The sequence below is a fragment of the Pipistrellus kuhlii genome, unplaced genomic scaffold (assembly GCF_014108245.1).
Source record: "Pipistrellus kuhlii isolate mPipKuh1 unplaced genomic scaffold, mPipKuh1.p scaffold_m20_p_19, whole genome shotgun sequence".
Taxonomy (NCBI): Eukaryota; Metazoa; Chordata; class Mammalia; order Chiroptera; family Vespertilionidae; genus Pipistrellus; species Pipistrellus kuhlii.
In genome coordinates, this window is record NW_023425504.1 from 9,558,602 (window position 1) to 9,583,679 (window position 25,078).

The window sequence follows — 25,078 nt, forward strand, 5'->3', positions numbered from 1 at the left end:
CAATTGGGTGGTTCTGTTTTCCTCCCGAACAAGAAAGCCAGCCGAGCGTTAGCTGTTCATCCTCTCCGCGTGCAGGAAGTAAGCCAGCAGTGAACTCAGCCGGGCCCTGCCCTCTCTGCGCTCCACAAGAAAGCCAGCAGCAAAGTCAGGCAGCCGCCTTTTTGCGCGCACAGTTCTCTGTACCTTCACAGTTCCTGAGGTTCAGCGTGCCATCTCTCTCCTTCCTAAATGGTAGAGCCTCCTCTCAGCCAGCTGTCTGGTGCTTCAGGGTGATGTTTCCCCTGTTTTTATGTTCTAAATTCAAATTTGTTGTAGTAGGCTGCATTCAGGTGTCTACCCTATGCCGCCATCTTGGTTTCTCCTCTCAAACTTAATGACTTAGCAATTCCATTTCTGGGCACTTATCCAAAGAAATCCAAAACACTAATTCCAAAGAATATATGCACAATAGCCAAAATATGGAAGTACCCATAAATAGATGAATGGATAAAAAGAACAGTGGTGCATTTACACAATGGAATACAATGCAACTGTAAAAAAGAAGGATCTCTTACCCTTTGAGATGGCATGGAGGGACTTAGAGAGTATTATGTTAAGTGAAATAGTCAGAGAAGGACAAATATCATAGGATCTCTTTAGATATATTCCATATATCTCTCTTATATGTGGAATCTAAAAACATCAACAAATAAACAAAACAGAAATATAGATACAGAGAACACACTGATGATTGCTAGAAGGGAGGTGGGCTGGGGGACTAGGTGACAAAGGTTAAGAGATTGAGAAATACAGAATGGTAGTTACAAAATAGTCATGGGATGTAAAATACAGCATAGAGAATATAGTAAATATTATTGTAATAACTATGTATGGTGCAAGGTGGGTACTAGAAATGGCAGGGGGAGATATTTTGTAAAGTATATGATTGTCTAACCACTATGCTATACTGCTGGAAGCTGCCCATTATCTACACTATCATGAAAGTGCAGCAGGGAACACAGAAGGCTGATGGGCCTTGGGCTTTAGCAAGGGCTAAAAGCTATACACTGATTATTCTGTTGAGACAATGGTGGCTTAAGGCAATCCCCTAACCTGATCATCTTTTACTGTTTACCAAACCTTACCTTTGATATGAGTGTTTGCTTTGCTAAAATGCAAATGTATATTCTAATAAATAAAAAGCTATGGGTCTGGAGATTCAGGAAACTTCTTCGCAAGAGAGTAAGGTCTCCCACTAGCTTCCCCTATGCCTTCTAAATTTATATTTCTTGTCTCGTATATCCATTTATGCACAGCCCCTTCTCCAGATCCTGAATCCTTGCTGCAAAAGGTTGCAGCACCATTCACCTAAACTAATACAAAATAATATTGACTGTAGCCCTGGCCAGTTGGCTGGGTTGGTTGGAACATCATCCAGTACACCAAAAGGTTGTGGGTTCAGTTCCCAATCAAATCACATACCTAGATTATGGGTTTGATTCCTGGTCAGGGTGCATATGGAGGGCAACTAGTACGTGTTTCTCTCTCTCTCTCAAAATCAATAAAAACATACCTCCAGGTAGGTGAGGAATAAAAACAAGAAAAAAAACAACAACACTTGGATCCATCTTTGATCTGAGTGTTACCAGCTCAAATAGCTGCTTCTTATTGCAACCTCAAGGTTGTGTAAACCTGCTGAAACTGAGATGCCACCCCAGGAAGAAAGAGAATGATGGAACAATCCTAAATTTATTTATTTTAATGACCTGTTCTTTATTTTTAAATAATTAAGATATGTAGATTATAGAACAACATCTTAAATTCAATAGTAACCAAATTGTATACAGTAAAAAGTCTTCCCCTTACTACACCATTTCTTTATCCCTTCCCAGGAAACATCTATCTCTTACCAGTTTCTTGTGTATTCCTTCACACACACACACACACACACACACACACACACACACACACTCTTTAGTTTTGCTTCTCCTTTTTTTACACAAATTCTTAACATGCTACACCCAATGTTCTTAACCTCTTTTTCCGCATTTTAAATGTGTTTAGAGTTTATTCCATGTTAATCCAAAAAGATCTATCTCATTTTTTAATGGCTATAGCCTGTTCCATTTTGTAGATGGACCATACTTTATTTAACCATTCCCATATGATGGACATTTAGGTTATTTTCAATCTTTTGCTATTCTTATCACAAACAATATTGATTCAATTGAAATCTGATTATGGCTTGAAATAGAAACTGAACTCTTGTTAAAATAATAAAACCATATCTTGTGCACAACTGAATACAATAAATGGCTTAAAAACTGTATTCTTTATAATTCTTACATTAAAGTGTTCTGAGGATTAAGTTAGATAATATTTATAAAGCATTCAATACATAGAATGTGCTCAACAAATTCTAGTTCTTGTCCTTTCTGTGGGGCTCACAGAATTAGATGTCTTTTTCCCTATCTAAAGTAAATCGCTCCATCTGTGTACCATGTCTCCATTCCCTACCATACCCTCAATAACCTTGATCTAGCAACTGGGTCCTCTCTCTCTCTTTCTTTTTTTTTTAAAAAATTAATAAATCTTTATTGTTCATATTATTACAATAGTTTCTCCAGCCCCCCCAATAGCTCCCCTCCATCTGGTTCCCACCCCACCCTCTGCTCTTACCTCCCCCACTGTCCTCATCCATAGGTGTATGATTTTTGTCCAGTCTCTTCCTGCACCCTCCATACCACTTTCTCCCTGAGAATTATCAGTCCACTCCATTTCTATGCCCCTGATTCTATTATATTTACCAGTTTATTCTGTTCCTCAGATTTTTAATTTACTTGATTTTTGGGTTCACTTGTAGATAGATATATATTTGTTGTTCATAATTTTTATCTTTATTTTTTTCTTCTTCCAAACACAAATCTATTCTCAATACTAGTACTCCCAAATAAAGGTGACCACCAGTGCCAAGAGAATTTGGGAATAGAAAAGAGTGAAAAAGTGATATTGAGAGAAAGAAGAAGTATAAGAGAAAAAAGAAAGAGAAGAAAAAAGGAGAAATATATGTATATGGGGGGAAAAACACCAACAAAACAACAACTAATCCTAAAAATGCAAAATTAATGCCAAGAAATCCATGGCATTTCTATACACCAACAGTGAAACTACAGAAACAGAGACTAAAAAAGCAATTCCATTTACCATCGCACCAAAAAAATTAAGATACCTAGGAATAAATTTAACTAAGGAAGTAAAGGACCTATATGCAGAAAACTACACGACAGTGAAAAAAGAGATAAAGGAAGATGTAAAGAGATGGAAGAACATACCATATTCATGGATTGGTAGAATCAACATCATCAAAATGTCCATACTTCCTAAAGCAATCTATAGGTTCAATGCACTCCCCATTAAAATACCAATGACATATTTCACTGACCTAGAAAGAACTCTCCAAAAGTTCATTTGGAACAATAAAAGACCCTGAATAGCCACAGCAATCCTGATAAAGAAGAGTAAAGTAGGAGGGATCTCAATACCAGACTTCAAACTACAATATATTACAAAGCCACTGTTCTCAAAACAGCCTGGTACTGGCACAAGAACAGACATATAGATCAATGGAATAGAATCAAGAACCCAGATATCAACCCAAATCACTATGCTCAATTAATATTTGACAAAAGAGGCATGAATATACAATGGAGTCAAGACAGTTTCTTCAATAAATGGTGTTGGGAAAATTGGACAGACACATGCAAAAGAATGAAACTAGATCACCAACTTACACCATTCACAAAAATAAACTCAAAATAGATACAGGAGTTAAACATCAGACGGAAAACCATAAAAATACTAGAAGCATCCACAGGCAGCAAAATCTCAGACATATGCCAAAAGAACTTCTTCACTGATACTGCCCCTAGGGCAATGGAAGCTAAAGAGAAAATAAACAAATGGGACTACATCAAAATAAAAAGCTTTTTTACAGCAAAGGAAACCATCAACAAAACAATAAGAAAGCCCACAGTGTGGGAGAACATATTTGCAAATAATACCACTTTTAAAGGCTTAATCTCCAACATTTACAGTCAGCTTATACAACTAAAATAAGAGAAAGATGAATGATCCAATTAAAAAATGGGCAATGGACCTAAATAGAATATTTTCAAAAGAAGACAGAAGGAAGGCCAAAAGGCACATGAAAACATGCTCAAAGTCACTAATTATCCGAGAGATGCAAATCAAAACAACAATGCCGTACCATCTCACACGTGTCAGAATGGCCAACATCAACAAATCAACAAACAAGTGTTGGCGAGGTTGTGGAGAAAAAGAAACCCTCGTGCACTGCTGGTGGGAATGCAGACTGGTGCAACCACTGTGGAGAACAGTGTGGAGTTTCCTCAAAAAACTGAAAATGGAACTCCCATTTGACCCAGTAATCCCACTTCTAGGAATATATCCCAAGAAACTAGAAACACCAATCAGAAAGGATATATGCACCCCTATGTTCATAGCAGCACAATCTACAATAGCCAGAATTTGGAAACAGCCTAGGTGCCCGTCAGCAGATGATTGGATCCAAAAACAATGGTACATCTATACAATCGAATACTATGCTGCCATAAAAAAAGGAATTCTCATCATTTGTAGCAACCTGTATGGAATTGGAGAACATCATGCTGAGTGAAATAAGCCAATCAATGAAAGAGAAACACCACATGACCTCACTCATTTATGGATAATAAAGAACATTATAAACTGATGAACCAAAAGATAGATATAGAGACAGTAAAGCAACAAGACTGTCAAATTACAGTGGAGAGGGGAGGAAGATCTGGGGGAGATAATAGATCAACCGAAGGACTTGTATACATGCATATAAGTACAACCAATGGACATAAAACTCTGGGGAGGGAGGGTATATGTGGGAGGGAGGGAGGGGGGCAAAAAAAATCAATAAAATAGATTAAAAATAAATAAATAAATAAATAAATAAATAAATAAATAAAATAAATGTGAAAAAAAACCTTAAAAAATAAAGGGGGAGGGGAATGAGGGAATAGGAGATATCTCTAGTATTATCAACAATAAAAAATACATTAAAAATAAACAAAAAAATGCAAGCTACAAACATTCAGAGATGAATTCAAACTACAAACAATAACTAATATAAAAAAAGGCAAACAACAAACACCCAGATGAATCTGAGGAGGCAGAGCTTAGTTCCAGAATGTAAGGTCAAGGAATTGAATGAATGGGGAAATAGCCACAATTCAGTATAGAGGAGGTAGAAAGAGAATGAGTATATAAGAAGAAAAGTAAAAAAACAAACAAACTACATATCTTAAAATATGTATACAAAAGAATATATATATATATATATATATATATATATATATATATATATATATATATATTTCCTCCTTCTTTAATATCTAACTATGTATGTATTCATTTACTATTGAAAAAGAAGAATAGAGAGTTGATAGGCCTGAGTTGGTGATTGAAATTAGTTAAGCTATTAGTAGAAGAGAACAAATGAGGAGAGAAAAACAACAACAAAAATACGGAACCAATAATCAAACAAACAACAAGACAGAAAGAAAGAAAAGGGCAAAAAAACTTTTAGATAGTGAAGGAAGAGAAGAGCAAAGTATGTTTGGGCTTGGAGCAGAGGAGAGGAAATTAGATATATGAGTAAGATAAATTTTTAACAGGGAGTAAAAAGAAAGAATATAGAAAAACCAAAGCAGGAACAAGGTAAGAGAAACAGGACAAAAAAGGGGGAAAGTGAGGAAGAAAGCATTGGCATAAAGGAAAAATTGAGATAGAGTGAAATAATGCTAAAGGGAAAAATAAAAATAGAATGGAGGACACTAATCCCAAAATAAAATAAAATAAAATAAAATAAAATATAAAATAAAATAAAGAAAAAAGAACATAAAATAAAACTTCAAAAAAAGGGTAAAATAATAGTATTAATAATAATAGTTAAAAATCTATACTAATAAAAGGCCTGTGGCCCTAGCCAGTTTGGCTCAGTGGATGGAGTGTCAGCCTGTGGACTGAAAGGTCCCAGGTTCGATTCCAGTCAAGGGCATGTACCTTGCTTGCAGGCACATCCCCAGTAGGGGCTGTGCAGGAGACAGCTGATCAATGCTTCTCTCTCATCTATGTTTCTTCTCGATCACTCTCCCTTCCTCTCTGTAAAAAAATCAATAAAATATATTTTTTAAAAGGCCTGTGGCTGTGATACTATAAAGTGGAACCACCTAAGGCTGGTCACCAGGAGGCTGTGTGCGTGGCAAGGCACATGCGGGTGGGCAGGGATTTGATTCTGGGTCTCGCCCTCCCACCTGGCATAGAGGGAGTCAGTTTGAGTCCTGTGTACCGCCTGGTATAGTGGGAATCAGTCTGGGTCCTGCCTCCCACCCAGCACAGTGGGAGTCAGTCTGGGTCCTACTGGCATGGCGGGTCTGGGTCTCGTGTGATACTGTGTGCTGGGCCTCTAGTAAAAATATAATAATAAGCAAGGTAAAATCAAGTGAGAGAAAAAAAAATTAGTTTCTTTTTAAAAATTTCTTTATTGATTAAGTTGTTACATGTGTCCTTATTCCCCCATCCCCCTCCCACTCATGCCCTCACCCCATGTTGTCTATGTCCATTAGTTAGACTTATAAACATGCATAAAAATTTGTTTCTTATGTAAAATATAAAGAATAAAAATGTGAAGTAGTAAAGGTCGTTCACTTCCTCCATTGTTCTGCGTGGCATGTCTGTTTCCTTTCAGGCAGTCAGCACAGTATTGAAGTTCCTTGCCATCCACCACTCCTCTGTGTCATCAGCCACAACCCTGTTTTTAAGCAGGCAAGATCTCTTTGCCCTCTTTGGTTCTCAGAATGCCTTTAGTTGTATTTACACATGAGAGTCAATTTCTGATACAATCTTTGGGTGGCAGTGTTTTTGCCTTAATATCCAGGGCTAAAAGGCCTCTCTGTCCTGGCACTGCACACGACTTTCCCCCTGGCTCTGTGTGGTCTCTGCTTGCATCTTTTCCCTCTGGTTCTGAGAAGCTGGTACAGAACTTCAGGCTGCCTTTCTGGGCTCAGTCCAGCTGTGGATTAATATCTAGAATCCCCTTCTGTCAGCAGCCCTGTGGACTCCATTCCACAGGGCTACACTGACCCCAGTGGTTGTGAATTTTGTGGGGTGCAGTCTTCCTCTGAGACTCTAGTTCCCGCTGCACACATTTCTTCCTCCAGCCTGGATTCCAAATCTCACCTTTCTCTAGTTGATATCTGACCTTTCCATCCACAGATTGCCTCATTAGCTATGTTTAATTCACCAGTTCCGGGTGGTACTCTTTGATTCAGCTGTTCCTTCTATCTGCTCTGTGAGAAAGCACAGGGCCCATCTGCATTTTCTGTGCTACTCCGTCTCTCCCTGAGCAGGCCTCCCAGGTGCCCATGGTCAAGGATGCTGGAGTTCCAGTGTTCACAGCTGAGCTAACTGGTCCCTGGGCATTGTGGTTGTAAGATCCTGGGAGGTATCAGAGGATCCCCTGGTTGAAGGTAAGGCTGGGGTTCCAATCACAGTCAGTCTCCCAATCACAGCCAGTCTCCCCTTCAAGATGGCGTGGCCTCTGTGGCAGAGCCAGCCTCTCTGGGAGAGGCTTCACCCACAGTAGAGGATGCCCAGTCAGGGTTGCCAGTTTCCAACAATCCCTTGGAATATAGATATCCCTCACTCACAAATACAAACACTCCCCACATGTCCATGCATTCTCCTTTCATTCACTCACTCACACACTACCTTGCAGCCTGCTGTCCCATTGGCAGGCATCTTGTATCTAGTATGGACAGACATTTTAATGATGTTGATTCTACAAATCCATGAACACAGTATATTCTACTTTTTCCATTGAGTATATTTAGAAAGAAAAATAACATTTTCCTAGCAAAGGTTCCTGATAATGTGGGAGAGATGGTATCAGTGGTTTTCAAGTATGATCTCTGCATCAGTAGTATCACCATGATTTGTAACTGGTTAGAAATGCAGATTCTTAGACCTCATTTCAGATGGACTGAATCAGAAATTGTGGGGGTGGGGCCTAGAGTGCTGTGTTTTAACACACCTTCTAGGAGTTCCTGATGTGCACTCAATTTTGAGTACCATAAATTAAAGGAAGTTTATCTCCTTTACTGTAACAGGAAAGAAAGAGGATCAGAGAAGTACAAATGTGGACAGATGATCATTTTGGAATAAGGAAGTTCATTTATTCATTCAACAAATATTTATTAAATATTTAACATATGCCAGGCACTATGGACACAGGCCAACCAATTGCTCACTTATGCAATTTACATTCTAGTAAGAGAAGATAAGATAAATTTAAAAAATCTATTAAATTAAATTAAGGACCTTGGATGCTACTCTGAGTGATCAGGGAAGTCATTACTATAATATAAACTATATGAAGGCAGGACTTGTTATATGTTTTGTTCACTGCTGTGTCTCCATGGTCAAGAATAATGCCTTATTTATGTTTGTTGGATCAAAAAATTGGAGGGTTTTGAGCTGATATGATTAGTTTATATTTTTACAAGTTCCACTATGTTGAAAATGGACATTTGAGGTCGAGGGGAAACAATGACACCAGTTAGAGGCTATTGCAATATTCCAAGGAAGAATTGATCATGACTTAGTATAGGGTGCTAGTGTTAGATATGATAAGAAGTTGTCAGACTATGAATATATTTTGAAAGTAGAAACAGCAGGATTTTCTGATATGCTAAATGTAGAGTGTAAGAAAGTAAAAAATGACTTGAAGGGTTTACTAGTAGGCCTGGGCAGCTTGAAGCCTGGAGTTGCCATTGACTAGGAGAAACAGGTGTGTGCAGAGGGGAAAGAGGGACTGAAAATCAGTAGAGGCAGATTTACTATAAAGCTAATGAAGCTTAGGTCTCTCATTTGCTCCAGCTCTAGCAATATGTTAAGTTACTTTTTAGTTCTTTTTTCCCCATAGAAGGAACCACAAATTGTATAAGACTTTAGAATCAAACATTTGGATCTGCTCTGATCAGAAGTTCCATTTTAGACATATTATGTTTGAGATATCTATTATATATCTTTTATGGACTGAATTGTCTTTCCTTTAAATCATGTGTTGAATCCCTAACCCCCAATGTGATAATATTTGTATTAGGGTCTTTAGGGAGGTAATTAAAGTTAAATGAAGTAAAAATTGTGGGGCCCTGGTTTGATGATAAGTAGAGAAAGAGACACCAGGGAGCTACATTTCGCTCCACATACACATGAAAGAAATTCCATGTGAAGACACAACCAGTAGGTGGCCATCTACAAGCCAGGAAGAGAGATCTCACAGACACTAAACCTGATGGCTCCTTTATCTTTGACATCTAGCCTTCAGAACTCTGATAAAATAAATATATATTGTTTAAGCCACCCAGTTAGAGGAGATATCTAGTTGGCGGCAGAATATGAGTCTGAAATTCAGGAGAGCGATGTGGGCTGAAGATATAAATTTGGGAGTCATCAATGTATAGTCAGTAATTAAAATCATGAAACTGGATGAAATCATAAAAAAGTGAAGGTAGATACAGAAGAGAAGAGGTCTAAGGACAGAACCATGGGGCTTTCTAACTTAAAAGGTGAGTTGATGATGAAGAACCAGCAATGGGGAGTGAAGAACAGTAGCCACTAAAGCAAAAGGAAACCCAAAAGGTTGTTGTATCCTAGAAGCAAAGGGATGAAAGTATCAAGGAAAAGGGAATGACTGTGTCAAATGCTGCTGATAGGTCCAGGAAGATGAAGACTGAACATACTGTCTGTTAGATTTAACAACATTGAATTATTTTTTAATTTTTTTTTTTGTATTTGATGACTACAATTTTCTCTGTGAAGTAGGAAGCAAGGTCATCCACTGAGAGATGGGATGGGACAGGGAGAGTTGGGGAAATGGCAAGGTGGGAGACTTAAGGAGAGAGGAAAATTAGAAAACATCATTGGGGAAAGTGCAAGTGCAAATTGACAGAAAGAAGTAGGATTGTGGATGAGGATTAGGGGCCTATTTGCGATGTACAAAAGGCAGTTGGATTCGCAACTGTAGCAGGGTTAGACTTTTAAGGGTTAGTAAAGTTTCCCCCCTCCCCATTTATTTTAAAATAAGAACAGCAGATCCTTGTTTAGGGCTTCAAAGACAGTTTCAAGATAAGAAAGAACAGGATGCTGACAGTCCAGGAGAGGCCACTTGAACCTCAGGGGAGTATCACATAGCAATGTCCAGCTGTAATAAATCACATAGCTACAGACTGCTGAATAAGCTTTTATCCCTGCACAAAGAGCTGCCCCTGAAGCATTTTTACCCTGGACTGCAGCAGTTGACATTTGTTGTCCTAATGCTGCTTCCCATTTTCTGGCTGGCCTCAAGGAACACGTATACATGTATCTAGTACATTGCAAGGGAAATCAGGGATGAGTTCCAGATGGCTATTCTCTGACAGTATCACAAATGCATTCCTTGCCTTTCTGAGGATAATAGCAACACTTAAATTAAATTTTTTTGAGCACTGTTCTTATCACTGTATAGTCCACTTATTGAATATTCAGCATAGCAAGATGTGGTAGATAGTATTGTTATCCCCATTTTACAGAGGAGAGAACTGCTGCTCCGAGAAGTTAAATAACTTGCTTATGGGCACATCAGTAGAAAACAATAGAGCCAGAATTCAGACCTCGAAAGACTGACCAATAGAGTATAAAACATAGTAAATGTTTATGTATGAAGCAAGCTCTTTACATGGATCATCTCATTTCATCCTCACTACAACCCACTGAGATGAACACCATTTTTAATCTCGTTTTACTAATGAGGTCAAAGAACTTAACCCAAAACACACAGCTAAGAAGTGGCGGAGGCCACTTTTGAACTCAGCAGAGGGGTTGGGAACTGGAGATTAGTACCATACTGCCTGATAAAAATTTTTGTCTTGTATATAGATGTGAAAATAAATGGATACTTCTTGTTGTAAGCATGTGGGTTTTCTCTTAAAGGACCCTTAGCCCCAGCTGTGATAAGGGCTCTATAGCTAACAATAGATGATTAGGCTGGAGAGAGATATCTGAGAATAGTCACCCCATAGCTGGGATAGAATGAGAACTCCCTGGAGATAGTGTAGAGCAGTGTTTCCCAAACTTTTGACATATGTGTACCCCTTCTATAATTCTCGTAATGCTGAGTACCCCTCGTACTCATGAGAACGTAGAATTAGGCGCAACTAAGCACGGTGCAGTGCATGTCCCCACCAAACTTTGGTGCAACGCGTACCCCCACCAAAGTCTTCCTATACCCCTGGGGATACGCGTACCACACTTTGGGAAACACTGGTGTAGAGGAACATAGAGAGCACAGGCCTGAGCTCTCCAAGACTTCAACATGTAAAAGTATGCAGAGGAAGAACCAGCAAGAAGGCTAAGAACAGGCTTGTTTTCCTCCTACTTGAGAGTTGCAATGAGAAGTCAAGAGAGGACAAAGTGGCAATAGGAAGGGAGTGGTCAACAGTATGAAACAAGGTAAATGGAAGTCACTTGTGACCTTATGGAGAGCTGTTCTGGTAAATCTATGAGGGAAGAGAGCAATTTGCATTGGGAGAATTCAATGGGAAGTGAAGAACTGTAGACAATGAATGCAAACAACTCTTGAAGTTTGACTATTGAATGAAAAGTAAGATTAAGAGTCAAGAGAGAATTTAAGTAGGGGAATATTTGAGCCTGCCTGTGAGCTAAGGAGATGAGGAAGGGAGAGCTGAACATATAGGTGAGAGAAGGGATGAATTGAGCAGGGTCTCTGATATGAACACTGAAGGAGGGACTAGCCTGAGAAAAGAGGAGTGAGTGGCCCTTCATTCTCTGAGACTAGAGGCGGTTATTACATGTGGGTGAGGATCGGTGGTTTGTAGGGTGAGAAGAGCACATAACCCTACCTCCCCTTTACCTCATTCCTTCTATTTTCTCTGTGAGATAAGGCCATTTGTTTGGTGTGAGAGAAAGGCAGATTGTGTTGGATGCTAGAGGACAGTGGCAGTAAATGTATGTGTGTCAATGGTCTGTTTCCATGTTAGGTCACTTATATACATTCCTCACTTATTCTCCACAACAACCCTCAGAGTAGTTATTCTCACATCAGTATAGAGATGAGGAAGCTGAGGTACTCAGAGTTATAGAAGGTTTGGAATAGTTAAAGAACAAAAAGGAGAGGTAACTGATTAAGAACAGGTTAAAGAGCTGAAGGAAAATTGAGGGCTGAGTCGAACTGGGCTATCTTAACTGGAGACTGGCGCCAATCTTCCCAACTGTGCCCCTTGATTCAGCTTGTGCGTCTCCTGGAGGAGGAGGAGACAGATGGTTAGACTGAGGCAGATATTTGGGCCAGGCCTGACTAATAGCAAGAGATCGAGAAGTCTAGGTGTCACATCGCCCCACAGCGTGCTCTCCTCCACACGATGGGACAGGCCAGCTCCAAAACGTACAGTGAGCATGTGTCTAGTTCCTTTCATACCTTTGCATTCTATTGAGCAACCTGGTCAACTGGCAGATCAGTGACACAAGCATCCTTCCTGCACAAAAGTTCTGAGTAGTGAAGACAGTAGTCAAGGCTGAACTAACCACGTGTTCTGTGGAACCGAATGACACTGCTGCTTGTGGAGGTCCAACGTGGGCAGCTTCATCTGGTTCCACACAGAGATCTGTGCTGGGCCTCAGCAGTTATGGGACAAATGCCCCCAATCATAAATTTTACTGATGGGCCTTTTTAGAAAGTATCTGGAGGGGCCACCAAGCCTGGGCCCTCCCTGTCCCAGGAGGGATGAGGGCGCCCAAGCGCAGTTCCTGTCCCAGCTGCTGCATATATAGTGTCTGCATCACTTCTTGTCAGTGCACAGTATATACTTGTGGCGGGAGTTACATTTATAGCTGCCATTCTAAAAATACTATTAGTATCTTTCATAATTTAAAAAGGCTTATAAAAACTGTAGTCCTATATATCTGAGAAAAAAATCTGAATAAAAAAGTGGTAGCTTTTCTTTCCTGTTTTGATATAAAACAGAAGCTTCTAGAACAGTGAACACCATCATGAATGAGCACATGCAGCGACTAGTACGAGCGAGGTTCCTTGGCAGACCTTGCGCCCCAGTCTGCTGCGTGGGTTGTCACGGCTCAACTCCCAGGCCCTGCTGCCACAGGGAACCGCGAGGAGGACATGGACATAGTTGTGCAGGCCGGAGGGCTGGCAGGAGTGGCCGAGCGCCCCTCCCTCTGCTGTAGGGTTTTGGTTTTTACTTTTCTTTTTTTACCTGTTCAGGTGAGGAAAGCTACTTTTTATTGGCAATCCTCCTTTTCAGTGGGCCAGCATGTCGTGGAAAGGGTCATTGCTGATGCTCACTCCGATGGACTTCATCCACTCCTTCTCGGGCTGGGGGCCGAGATGCAGTACATCGCGTGATTGCCCTCCACCACGCGGCCGTCTGCCTCCGTCTTGCAGCTTTGATGACCTGCCCCTTGTGGCTTGGGTTATAAAGCTCAAACAGTGAGGCTTCTGAGGGTCCTCCACCTCTGGGATGCTGGGGTTCTCCAGGGGTTGATTCCCTGAGGCTTCTTATCTGTCGTGTATTCCAAGTAATAGAGGCAGTTGTCTGTGAGGGTGAGCCACCGCCGCTTCCAGGTCTTCACGCACACCCCCAGTGTCAATCAGGTCGTTCCGGATCTTGAATGGCATATATATATATATATATATATATATATATATATATATATATATATATATGTAATTTTTTACAGAGAGGAAGGGAGAGGAAGGGAGAGGGATAGAGAGTTAGAAACATCGATCTGCCTCCTGCACAACCCCCACTGGGGATGTGCTAGCAACCAAGGTACATGTCCTTGACTGGGATCAAACCTGGGACCCTTCAATCTGCAAGCCACCACTCTATCCACTGAGCCAAACCGGTTTTGGCGAATGGCTCCTCCTCCTCCTCCACCTCCTCCTCCTCCTCCTCCTCCTCCTCCTCCTTCTTCTTCTTCTTTACTGTTGCGCTTTTTTTTTTTTTTTAACATTCTTTATTGATTAAGGTATCACATATTTGTCCTCAACCCCCCATTCCAATTCCCCCCCCCCCTCATGCCCCTACCCCCCCTATTGTCCTTGACCACTGGTTAGGCTCATATGTATGCACATAAGTCCTTTGGTTGATCTCTCCCTTTTATCCCCACCCGCCCTTTGAGGTCCACCAGTCTGACCCATGGCTCCTTATCTCTGGGTCTGTTCTTGTTCATCAGTCTATGTTGTTCACCATTTCCTCTAGATGAGTGAGATCATGTCCTACTGGAAATATACTTATAACGAATGGCTCATTCTTGATGTTCTCCTACAAGTCCCATAGCAGCTCCTTGGGCAGGTCCCTGCCCTTGTTGATGCCGTGGTTCATGGTAACGAAGCGCTTAGCGGTGGGCTTGTCCCGCACATTGTGATTGTTCAGGCTGGTGTTGAGCTTGATGATGGCGAAGGACAGCACATAGCACGTGCCCTTGGACTGGAAGACACCAGATTGCACAGGCAGTAGCGAAACGCGGACACCTCCATCATGCAGTGGATTTTCTAGGCCTCCTCAGGGAGCCTAAAGCTCCACAAGAACTGCCTTAAGGCTTGAACGAGGTTGAGCTGAGCAAACTGGTGGAGCTCAACAAAAGCCTGGAGCACTTTAATGTTAAACTCGTCCCGCTCCCCCAGGTAGTCCCCGATGACGGTCTTGTTCAGGCCCTTGCCTTTGAATAGGAACGGCACCACATCCTCCAGGCGCTCTGCAGCAGGCCATTCTCCATCAGAAACTGGATGCCCTTCTTGGGGTCCATGTTGAACTTCTTCCGTCCCATGGTCCCATGGCGATGTGCTTGTTCCTCTGAGATGTTTTGCTCTCCTCCACCAATGTCAGGTTGTTGATCTCGGTCATGACCTCAGAGATCTCATACTTCAATCTCTCGATGATGTCTAGAAGCTCTTCCCTCTCTTCTGAGGAGAGGTCTTCAGGCACGCCACCCTCGACGCCACTGCCACCGCTGTGAGAGGGTCGTGTGATTGAGCAAAACAGAAAAAAAAGAGAAAAACCTCATGGACATAGACAACAATGTGGTGATTCATATGGGGAGGGGTTTAGGGGTAGATGGAGGAAGGCATGGGGGGTGAATGGTGATGGAAAGAGTCTTGACTCAAGGTGGTAAACACATAATGCAGTGTACAGATCATGTGCTGTGGAAATGTGAAACCTATATAATTTTGTTAACCAGCGTTACCCCAGTAAATACAATCCTATATAATAAAAGCTCAGTGACTGAAATAGCGGAACAACCAGAACAACTGGAGACTAAAATGACTGCTGCCCCTTGCCCTGGCTAGCCCTGCCCCGGAGTGGGGATCTTCACCCTGGGGGCGTGGCTGGCTTATAAACCACCCTTGGCCCCTTATTCATGCAGGTCCTGCCCCCAGTGGGGACTCCCACCCCACCTCCCTTGTCTTGACTGGCTCCGCCCCCAAGTAGGTCTCCCCACCCCTATCTGGGGCCCCCATCAGGACAGGCCCCTATCTGTGCACCTGGCTGCTATCCTACATAATAAAAGGGTAATATGCAAATTGACTCTAATGGCAAAACAACCAGAATGACCGCTCAACCAGTCACTATGAGGTGCACTGACCACCTCTTGGTCCCTTTCCCTGGCCGGCAGGCTCTGATCACCCAATGGTAAACAGGGAACTGGGGGTGGGTGGCAGGGGATGTGGACAGCACCAGGCCAAGGCCTCTGCCCTGCTGGTCGTCCCGCACACAGAGGGCAATCTGCTGTGGGGGCAGGGCTGGTGAGTGGGTGGGAACAGCTGACCTCTTGGTCCCTTCCACCTGGCTGTAAGGCTCTGATTGCCCGATGGCAAATGGAGAACTGGGGTTGGGTAGCAGTATGGGGTGGGGCCAGCTGTGGGCAGCCAGGGAAGATGGCCCTGATCACAGGTCAGGCCTAGGGACCGTACTTGTGCATGAATTTTGTGCACTGAGCCTCTAGTTAAAAAATAACATAAAATGATCATAAGAGGCATGCAAGCCAGGATTTCTTCCCATTTAAAGTTACCATGGTGGTACTTGAATTGACAACATGTAAATACTACCTTACCATTTATAGTGACTTCCCATTTAAATATTCTACTGCATGAATTTTAGGTACAGTCTCTTAACATATTTTTCACCATAACAACTTGAAAACTGAGATTATGCTGGCTTACAGAAATGTGTTTTAAACAATTTAAAAAAATATTTTTATTGAGCTCAGAGAGGAAGTGAGAGGGAAAGAGAGAAAGAAACATCAATGATGAGAGAATCATTGATTGGCTGATTCCTGTACACCCCTTACTGGGGATTGAGCCTGCAACCTCAGCATGTGGCATTGACCAGAACTGAACTTGAGATCCTTCGGTCCACAGGCCGACGCTCTATCCACTGAGCCAAACTAGCCAGGGCTAAACAATATTTTTAAAATTATTTTTAATAATACTTTCCTAGTATCTGAGACACAGAACCGGTTTATCTTTTCTTAATTTCTTTTGTCCTCCACTAAAACAAACAAACAAAACCTGCTACCATCATATCCTCTTTGGAGCATTTTGTCCCAATGAGTTTAAAAGACCAGAATTAAGGCTTCTGACCTAATACCTTTTTCCTACCACACAAGGGCAGAAATTTTAACAAAAAAGGGGGAAGCAACTATTTACCTTGGACTATATTGATATGAAAATTGTGATGATGTAATGTATAATATGGTGACTATAGTTAACAATAGTGTATTGCATATTTGAAAGTGGCTGAGAGAGTAGATCTTTAAAAGTTCTCACTATAAGGAAAAGTTGTAACTATGTGAGGTGATGGATATTAGCTAAGTTACTGTAGTTATTATTTCACAATATATACAAATATCAAATTGTTATGTTGTAACCTGAAACTTATACAATGTGATAAAGTAAATTATACCTCAATAAAATTGGGGGAAAAAGAAAGAAAATAGTAAGAAGTAATGTTAAGGCCAGATTTTTTTTGTGTGTGTGTGATTTCTATGTCTTAACAAATCTACCCTTTCATTCATGCCTGCAACTCTTTCTATTTATGCTCCACTAATGGACAAACTAGCTCCCTTCTTCCCCTCTTTTATTTTTTCTTCTCTTCCTTTTTCACTCTTTTATTCCCACAAATATTTATTAGGCATTTACTCTAGGTTGATCTGCCAGATAAAATACAGGATGCTCAGTTAAATTTGAATTTCAGATAAACAACAAATATTTTGTATTATAAAGATGTCTCATGCATATTCTTGGGAGATAGGATTTGGGGTTGTAAAAGAATTAAAATAAGACAATGTATGTAAAACACTCAGAGCAGTGCCTGGCATCCAGCAAACATGTCTGTGAATGTGCACAGAGATAAATTTTATGTATATATACACATACATATACATATACATATACATATACATATACATATACATATACATATACATATACATATACATATACATATACATATACATATACATAGATGGGTAATAAAATATATATGCACATATAAACTTACCAGTCTATAAAAAAGATACTCTTATTAGCCTCATTTTACAGATAATGAAGTTCAGAAAGGGTAAGTAGTTTCTTTTTTTCTGGGAAATGAGCAAAGTTGGAAGTAACAATGAAGGAAGAATAGCATTCTGGAATGTTAGAGTCATCTAAAGTGGACATTTTGATATGGTCTCATAGAGAAGAGACAGAGTACAGAATATTTTAATTATTGATGCTTTCCTCTAAAATAGGCTGCATTTATGATCCCAAGTGTTTTTTTTAATAATTGTTTTTTTATTTAAAGTATTACATATGTTCTATTTTTTACCCATTAACCCCTTCCATCCCTCACTCCCCCTCTGCACCAGCCCTCAGCACCCTGTTGTCTTTGTGCATGAGTTACACATATATGCATACAATGTCTTTGGTTCATTACCTCCCACCCAACTACCCTCTGCCACCTTCCCTCTGAGGATTCACACTCTGTTCCATGCTTCTCTGGATCCACACTGTTCATCTGTTTATTTTGTTACTTAGGTTCCACATATGAGTGCTATCATGTGATACTCATCTTTCTCTGACTTAATTATTTCACTTAGTATGATACTCTCCAGGTCCCTCAATGCTGTCTCAAAGGGTAAGAGACTCTTCTTCTTCTTCTTTTTTTTTTTTTTACTGCTGCATAGTATTCCATCATATAAATGTACCATAGCTTTTTTATCCACTCATCTACTGATGGGCACTTGGAGTGTTTCTAGATCTTAGCTATTATAAATTGTGCTGCTATGAACATAGGGGTGCATAGATTCTTTCTGATTGGTGTTTCAGGTTCCTTAGGATATGTTCCTAAAAGTGGGACCACTGGGTCAAATGTCAATTCCATATTTAATTTTTTGAGGAAACTCCATACTGTTTTCCACAATGGTTGCACCAGTCTCCATTCTCACCAGCAGTGTCCTAGGATTCCATTTTTTTAAAATTTATTTTTAAATCCAATTCTTTATTAAGGAAATTCGATTCTTTTGTTACAACTTTTTAGATTTGTGTTTGCAAACATTTAACATTTAACATGGGGGTGAGGGGGGGAAACCAAGAACAACCTACACCACCCTTTGCTTCCCCCAGCTTCTGCGGCAGAAGCAGGACCTAGTGTAGGGCTCCAGATGGGGGTTTTCACTTGAACCTTGCCTAGCTCGCGCTCCAGGGCCCCAAATGCCTTCATAACCTGAGAACCGGGCTCTGGGTAGCGTTGGGGGAGTTCCGGGTAGCCGCCTCCTAGACTGTGTTGGGGAACAACTGGGTCGCTCTCTTGCTGACAGCGTCTGGCGACCCCTGGGTTGAACAGCGCCGGGGACCACTGGATCTTGGCCACCCAGTCTTTGTTGGGGGAGGCCTGGATCGCAGCTATCGAGGCTGCAGCGATGTTCCGGAGCTCGGCGTGCTGGACAGCATTATAATGCAAGCCTTGTGCCTGGGGTTGGCAGTGATAGTGAGCCAAGTTCATGATCATCTTGGACACATCCTTTTGGTAAGAAGGCCGACCAAATATCAAGATCTCAGCCTTGCCTTCAGGGTCCCACTGATTAATGCGAAGCAGGGTCTAAGACACACACTTGACTTGCATAATGTGCTATCGCCAGGGCCGAAGATAGCTTCCTCCAGCCAAACATTGAGGCAAACTGTCTTCAGGATCTTGAGGTACTCCGTGTGGAACTGGTAGGGCTGCTTTGCGTTGTCACCCAACATCTGGAATGGCACCCCTCCCCGCTGCTCCAGTTGCAGGAGTATGGGAAAGCGCTTGGCAGTGGCCATGCTGTGACGGGACACAGAGAGAGGGCTGGTGTAGATGCAAGTGGGCCTCTAGGATTACATTTTTTTGTTTGTTTTTTGTTTTGTTTTTATTTTTTTATTTTTTTATTAAGGTATTATAAGTGTACATATCTTGCCATTACCACCAACTCCCATACATGTCCTCACCCCCAGTGTTTTGCGTCCATTGATTATGCTTGTATGCATGCATATAAGTCCTTCCGTTGATCTCTTATCTCCCCCACCTCTCCCTAACCTTCCCACTGTAATTTGACAGTCTGTTTGATGCTTTACTGCCTCTGTATCTATCTTTTTGTTCTTTGTTCATCAGTTTATAATCTCCTTTATTATCCATAAATGAATGAGATCATGTAGTATTTTTCTTTCATTGACTGGCTTATTTCACTTAGCATAATGTTCTCCAGTTCCATCCAGGTTGCTGCAAATGCTAAGAACTCCTTTTTTATGGCAGCATAGTATTCCATTGTGTAGATGTACCATAGTTTTCTTTTTAAAAAAAAAAATATATTTTATTGTTTTTTTACAGAGAGGAAGGGAGAGGGACAGAGAGCTAGAAACATCGATGAGGGAGAAACATCGACCAGCTGCCTCCTGCACACCTCCTACTGGGGGTGTGCCCACAAACAAGGTACATTCCCTTGACCAGAATCCAACTGGGACGTTTCAGTCTGCAGGCCGACGTTCTATCCATTGAGCCAAACCGGTTTCGGCTGTACCATAATTTTCTGATCCAGTCATCTGCTGACAGGCACCTAGGCTGTTTCCAAATCTTAGCTATTGTAAATTGTGCTGCTATGAACATAGGGGTGCATATATCCTTTCTGATTGTTGTTTCCAGATTACTGGGTCAAATGGGAATTCCATTTTCAGTTTTTTTGAGCAAACTCCGTACTGTTCTCCACAGTGGCTGCACCAGTCTGCATTCCCACCAGCAGTGCACGAGGGTTCCTTTTTCTCCTAATACTAACCAACACTTGTTGTTTGTTGATTTGTTGATGATAGCCATTCTGACAGGTGTGAGATGGTACCGCATTGTCATTTTGATTTGCATCTCTCAGACAATTAGTGACTTTGAGCATGTTTTCATGTGTCTCTTGGCCTTCTTTCTGTCTTCTTTTGAAAAGATACTATTTAGGTCCATTGTCCATTTTTTTATTGGGTCATTTATCTTCCTCTTATTAAGTTGTATAAGTTGCCTATAGATGTTGGAGATTAAACCTTTAACAGTGATAAGATTTGCAAATATGTTCTCCCATACAGTGGGCTTTCTTGTTGTTTTATTGATGGTTTCTTTCTTTCTTTCTTTCTTTCTTTCTTTCTTTCTTTCTTTCTTTCTTTCTTTCTTTTAGAGAGAACAGCTACATTGCTGTATATAATTTATTAACTTAGTAGGTTAGTCTCTCAATATTTAGAAGTTTGTGTAATTTTTACACAAACTTCTAAATATTGAGAGACTAACCTACTAATATTAATTTTTAGTGACATTAATATAAATGTATAATTTCAAAGTCAACATACCTTTCTCTGTGATCGTAAAAGCTCTTAAAGGATAGTTGTGGATCGGGGAAAAAGAATGACTGGCTAAGAGGACAGAGCTGCGCCAAAACCAAACACACTGGCAGCTCAGAAAGGCATTGATACATACACACCCTCAGAATGCTATTATTCCCGTTTCTGCAGTACATACTTGTCTCATTATATGATACTAAAGGTCCGGTGCACAAAATTTGTGTGTGGGGGTGGAGGGGTGTCTCTTAGCCCAGCCTGCACCCTCTCCAATCTGGGATCCCTCTCACAATCTGACTGTTGGCTCCCAACTGCTTGACTGCCTGCCTGCCTTCCTGATTGCCCCTAACCGCTTCTGCCTGCTAGCCTGATCACCTTCTAACCACTCCTATGCCAGCCTGATTGATGTCTAACTGCTTCCCTGCCAGCCTGTTTGCCCCCAACTTCCCTCCTCTGCTGGCCTGGTCACCCCCAACTGCCCTCCCCTGAAGGCTTGATCACCCCCAACTGCCCTCTCTTGCAGGCCTAGTGCCTCCCAACTGCCCTCTCCTGGTTGCCTGATTGCCCCCAACTGCCCGCCCTTGCAGGCCTGGTCCCTCCCAACTGCCCTCTCCTGCTGGCCATCTTTTGGTGGCCATCTTGTGCCCACATAGGAGCAGGATCTTTGACCACACGGGGGCAGCCATATTGTGTGTTGGAGTGATGGTCAATCTGCATATTAATCTTTTATTAGATAGGATAGAGGCCTGGTGCATAGGTGGGGGCCAGATGGTTGGCCCCGAAGGGTGTCCCGGATCAGGGTGGGGATTCCCTTGGGATATGGGGTGGCCTGGGCGAGGGGCCTGTAGTGATTTGCAAGCTGGCCATGCCCCCTGGTGACCCAAGTGGAGGCCCTGGTATCTGGAATCTATTTACTTTCTACAATTGAAACTTTGTAGCCTGGATTGGAGCCAAGCCTCCTGCTCACTCTGTGGCTGGCAGCCATTTCTATTGGGACTTATGTACCTTCTGTAATTGAAAGTTTGTAACCTTAAGCAGAGGCTTAGGCCAGCCAGAGTGTGTGGTAAGCTTTGCTTCCTCCATTGCCAGGGGCAATCCTAGCCTGCTCTCTCCAGCTCCGTGGCTGCCACCATTTCTGTTTGGATTTGTTTACGTTCTATAATTGAAACTTTGTAGCCTTGAGCGGATGCCTAGGCCATCAAAAGCAGGCAGAAAGTTTGGCTTCTTATATTGCCTGGGAAACGCAAGCCTCCCTCCTGTTCTCTGTGTCCATAGCTATCTTGGTTGGGTTTATTTGCATACTTGCTCTGATTGGTTGGTGGGCATGATTGGTGGGCATGGCTTGTGGGTGTAGCAGAGTGATGGTTAATTTGCATATTACTCTTTTATTAGGTAGGATAAAATATGTCCTCAATTTTGAAAAAAATAAACAAACCAAGATGAATACATTTTCATCTTCATTTCAAAATAACCATTTTAAATAAAAAGTTCCCCATGCCTAACTCTGTTCAAGAGATGAATTTATATATTTTTTTCACTACATGTACAATTTTTTAGCCTATAACAGAGCCTCATTATAACCAGTTTAGCAATCAGAACTCCAGTGCCTTATTAAAAACTATATTCAGTATAAGACTGTAAAATTTGCAGTCAAATCCTTAAGACACTGAATTCTTACAAAGTCTAAATTAAGTAATACCATTCATCAGCACCCCTGGAACCTATAAATTCTTACAAAAAAATCACATGTGCATATATAATAATTCAAACATAAACTTTGTAGGGATGGGTCATAAAATAAATACTACAATCTTTCTTCAACTCAATTTAAATGCTGCCTTGATGGTTAGATAAAAAGAATATTACTAACAGAGAGAGTCAAACTAGTTTTAAAACTTTTCCAAGTAGTTAGAGCAATTTAGCAAAACAAAGATAAGCAAGAGCCTATGCAGATACATTTCTCCTGTAGTGTAATTGCTAATATGAGATATAGTCTGTAAGCAATTAATACAATATAAATAGGTAAAGCTACCACTAGCTCAGTCTAGTGAAAAGCTTCTCAGCCAATGTATTTGGGGAGGGAGTGAAGGGAAATGAGAAGGGAAGGACAGAGTAGGTTTGCAGTGGGAGCATCATTTACGAATTTACTATTATCACCATCTTGTATGTAACAGTCCACTGTCACAAAAAATAAATCCTCTCCAAGTATATGGGTCTAGAATTTACTTTATGTAGTATTAAGATTATTTCAGTATTACTAATGCTTCATTTGATTTGTATTTGGACATACACATAATCATATATGTATATCAAAAACTATAAACAGAATTTTAAAACACTTTCAGCTAATTTTTGAAAAGTTAATAGTTAAGACTAAACTATGTGCTACAGATTTTTTTAGACTAACTAAACTCATGAGTAAAACCAAAAGAAAACTACTATTTCTTTAGTAAGTGGCTTGTGCGAAACCTCAAACTCACTCATCTTTTATAGATAAGTTTATTTGATGAGGATTGTGATCCAATGATTGTTTAGCAGCAATTTTACCAAACTGTAAATTCTTTTATTAACAGGCATTATAAACAGATAATACTAATCTTATTTAAAAACCATGAGTGCTACACTGGTGAATATATAACTCATGAATAACTTAAAAAGTATTTCCCATTTTAAAAGGCAACACTCAGCATACAAAAACCTATACTAAACAAAGAGGCTATAATATGGATACATGATTGCTGTGTCTAAAATGATATATATACAGTAAATAATTAATGTTAATTATGTGATCAGTACATTTTTTTTTCTATATGATTCCCTTCATGCTTCACTTTCCCCAGAAACTGAATTCTGAACTTTCTCTTCTAAAATTGGTACAATCAGGTTATCCTTGGACATCAAATTATATTTCATCAAAAATTTAGTAAACCAATGACACAAAAATATTTCATTTTTTATTTATCAAATATCTGCCAATGATGAAAATAAGCATATGAAAATATTCTGTAAATCCTACAGCATACTGATCCTAGTTTTGCTACAGATGATTCTTTTATGCTAACCCTGCTGCGAAAATATTTATTGCTATTCAGAAGACATGCAGCACCATCAAGTGTGTGTCTAGTATAGTCTATAGCAGGACACTTTTTTGGAGTTTTGTGAGCTGCACAAAGAAAAATCCACTACTCAGTTGCTGTCATCTGAGTACATGTGTCTGGATGGCATTCATTCTGAAGTTTAACAGCAAGTCCATTGAGCTCAAGACAGAATTGCCTTAAATGTTCATACTTCCATACACCTTCATCTTCAGGTGGCTCAAGAATTTTTACAATATTGGAATAATCTGCTCTTATGTTCTGTTGAATATACTGTTGCGCAGCTAGTGTACTGTCCATTTCATGAAAGAATTCATCAGGCCAAGTATAGAAATCCTGCAACTATGAACCTCAGAGTAGAAAAATGGAAAGAATGTGATTCCATAATAATAGTAGTAGCCTGGTGCATGAACTCATGCTGGGGGGGGGGGGTTGTCCCTCAGCTCGACCTGCACCCTCTCCAATCTGGGATCCCTCAGGGGATATCTGACTTCCAGATGATGTCTCTGTGGGGATTGAGCGTAATCTGGCATTTGGACATCCTTTCTCTCAGAGGTGCTTGCAGCAATTACCACATGACACTGAGACACAAGGGCCTATTAGGGCACGGCTGATAGGAAACCAATGCTGTCTGCTCTGCCCTGAGACCCCGCCACATCCAAGCTGAGCACAGAGGCTTTTGCAAGTCTTGTCTCATAAGGGTGTCTCCAGAACAGAAGTTCTCCCAGCATAGACACAGCTGATATAGCCAACTGGCCTAGAGGTCAATTCCTCCCAGTGATACCAACAACAATCAAGGCTTAATTACAAAAAGACTATGCACACAGCCCACAAAGTGCTGCACCAAGAGTGTCCACCTCCTGTAACTGGGGAGGCTGAGCCACTGGGCCCTATAGGACACTTAGCCCACAAAGCCACTCTATCAACTCATGGAAGCAGCCAAAATGCAGAGACAAAGAAACAGGTGACAAATGAAAGAAATGGAGGAAAGCAAACTACTGGA

At 40.9% G+C, this 25,078-nt stretch overlaps 2 pseudogenes; both read right to left on the reverse strand.

Moving 5' to 3' along the window:
• Window positions 1-14,429: 14,429 nt before the first annotated feature.
• On the reverse strand, window positions 14,430-19,154 carry LOC118721943 (annotated as a pseudogene).
• Window positions 19,155-23,521: 4,367 nt separating this feature from the next.
• LOC118722115 lies at window positions 23,522-24,411 on the reverse strand (annotated as a pseudogene).
• Between the last annotated feature and the right edge of the window lie 667 nt (window positions 24,412-25,078).